Raw genomic sequence first — 2851 nt, 5'->3', positions numbered from 1 at the left:
GTTCCTTATTTCGTTCCTGTTCCCAATAAAATGTTCTTTTCCCAGCCTGGGATCTTTGCCTTTTGTGCTTTCCATGGGAGGCGGGAGGGCAGCGAGGGCAGCGCGGTTTTAGCGGGAGCAGGAAATTGGGGAATCCCATTCCTGAAGCCCGGCCCGTGGAAACCAAGCATCCCAGCTGGTGCCAGCCCTGGTGGCCATGGCAACCACCCCTGGCATGGGGTCTCCATGGAGCTGCCAAGGGACTGAGCATAGCAACAGGGGGCTGGTGATGGTTGCCATGGAAACTGACCATAGCAACAGTGGACTGGTGATGGTTGCCTACTAAGGATCAGATTTGTCACAGGCCCTCAGAAGGGTTCCATGGGGACATTCCAAGAGTCTCCAGGCTGTTCCAGAGCTGGAATGTCACACACAGAGACAGGGGCTCCATGGAGACCTCCCAGGGCTTTCTGGGGATGGTAAAGAGCCCTGTGGTCAGAGGCAGTCACAGCCATTCCATGGTGACATCCCAGGAGTCCCCAGGCTGCCAAAGAGCCGGGATGTCCCAGACACTCACATGGGTTCCTGTCATGAGCACAGTGGGAGCTTCAGGCAACATTTATTAGAAAAGCTCCTGTTGGGTCATGAGGTGCAGAAACGATCCCCAATGCTCCCCATAGATCCCCAAATGTCACTGTTGAATCAGTGTTCCGTGCTTTCTTTCCAATGGAAAACAACCATCCTTATCCTCCAGGTGTCCATGTCTGAAATTGGGATTCCACCTCCAAAATTCTGTATATCCAAGGGTTGCTCCCAGGCACAATCTGCCAGTACCATCAAGCCTGGCTGGCCTTGACCTCTGGTGACTGCCCCTGCAACACTGGGGCTGGGTCCTTCCCTTCCCATGGAGATCACTGGGACATTGTGGGGACCTCATGGAACCAAGGGGATCCTTGTGGCACCACTGGAGCCCATGGAACCAAGGGGCCATGGTGACCCAGCGGGGCTTTATGGAACCCAGAGACCATTCTGGCTCTGTGGGGCCTGATGGAACCATAGAGACCATTGGGACCCTTCAGGGCCTGGTGTCACCAAGGGGGCATTATGACACCTCAGGGCCTCATGGAAGCAAGGGACCATTGGGACACTGTGGGGCCCCATGGAACTGAGGGAACATGGAACAGGCCTGGCTGGTTTGGCTTCCCAGGGGCCACCTGACAGCTCTGGCTGATGTTGCAATGTCAAGGAATGCCTCTCATCAGCTCCTGGAACACTGGGGCTCCGTGCTTTCCTTGCTATAGAAAAGAACCATCCCTTTTTTTAAATGTCCATTGCCAAAATTGGTATTCTCTCTAAAAATTTTCCTATATGCAAGGGTTTCTCTCAGAAAAAAACCTGCCACTTCTGGCTGGCCTTGTCCTCTGGTGGTCACCTCTCTTCTGCCTGGCAAACACTGGGGCTCTGTTCCTTCCTTCCTATGGAAAAGAACCAACCTTCATGTCCATGGTCCATGGCCAAAATTAGAATTTGGCTTCCCAAATTCCACATATCCAAAGATTGCTCCCAGACAAAAGTAGTAAGGACAGACAGGTCAGGCTGCCCATGTCTGCTGGTGATTTTCTTAGACTCTGAGTTGAATGCTTTCAGTTGAAAAAACCTTGGAAAGGGGCCAGAGATCTCCCAAGAAGGGTTTTTGAGGACTTGGGCACATGACCGATACATATGGACAAAGGAGCTGTTGTGGTGATTTTGCATCACAGAAGTGATGTCCTAAGAGAAGCTGCTAGCAGTTTCATCTGTGTCTGACAAAAAACCAATCAGTAATTAGCTTTGAGATCTGACAATCTGTTAAACCACTAAGGAAACTGTACACGCCTCTGTGAAGACACATGTTAAAGATGAGAAAACCTGGGAGGGTCTCTTTCCCTTCTGGCTGGCACAGAGGTAACAAGGCTGACCCGGCCCCGTCTCAGCCAGGCCGGGCCGGGCGGCTCCTGCCGTGGGGCCGGGCCCCTTCCCAGGGACCCCGCCAGGCCCCATCGGCTGCCGGGCAGGGCAGGGGAGGCCGCGGGGCCGAGGCCGGGCCGGGCCATGGCTGCAGTTGGGAACATCTGGGCCCTGCTGAGCCCTGCCCCGCCGCCAGCCCGGGCCCAGCCAGGATCCGCCGGGCCCCAGGAGCAGCCCCGGGCCGGGCCGGCTCGGCCAAGATTCTGCCACCCTTGGGGCTTCAGCCGCAAGCCCCGGGCAGGGGCAGGAGAAGCCATCGGCCCCCGGCCGTGCTGCTGCTGTGCTCTGGCCTGGCTGCTGAGATCCTGGCCCTGCCCCAGCGCGGCCCATCCTGACACAGCCCCAGCGCAGCCGCTGCAGAAACCTCCATCGTAAAACAGCTCCGGCCGCAAGCACCGAGCCCGGCCGGGGGCACAGAACCATCTGCAGGCCCCGGGTGAGATATGAACTCTTTCAGTGCTTCCATCCTCCCTCCAGTGAGAGAAAAGGACAAAGTGCAGGCACACAGAGAGGAGCAACATGAAGATACCGAGGTCACTGAATAGGAAGTTGAGTCCCAGATGGAAGGGATGAGGAGATGCCTTGATCTTGGGGCTGAAATCCTCTTGTAAAGCTATGGAGAAGGATGGAATTAATATATCAGACTCTCTTTTCCCTATAACTATTTGAAAATATGGGGAGATGACTTGTTCAGCAAAAAACTCCATGCTAAAGTCGGCAAATGTTGAAGTAGCTGTGATCCTATGAGAAGTTTAAACAGAGAAAGAGAGAAGATCGGTGAGATCCTGTGCCCTCAGGGAGAGAAGAAGAAGATCTCTGTTGTCAGAGATGAAGATGATTTCAGAAATAGGTGAAGAGAATCTTT

This window comes from Agelaius phoeniceus, assembly GCF_051311805.1.
Source record: "Agelaius phoeniceus isolate bAgePho1 chromosome W unlocalized genomic scaffold, bAgePho1.hap1 SUPER_W_unloc_1, whole genome shotgun sequence".
Taxonomy (NCBI): domain Eukaryota; kingdom Metazoa; phylum Chordata; class Aves; order Passeriformes; family Icteridae; genus Agelaius; species Agelaius phoeniceus.
The sequence above is the reverse complement of the archived record's forward strand: the minus strand, read 5'-3'. Positions refer to the sequence as shown.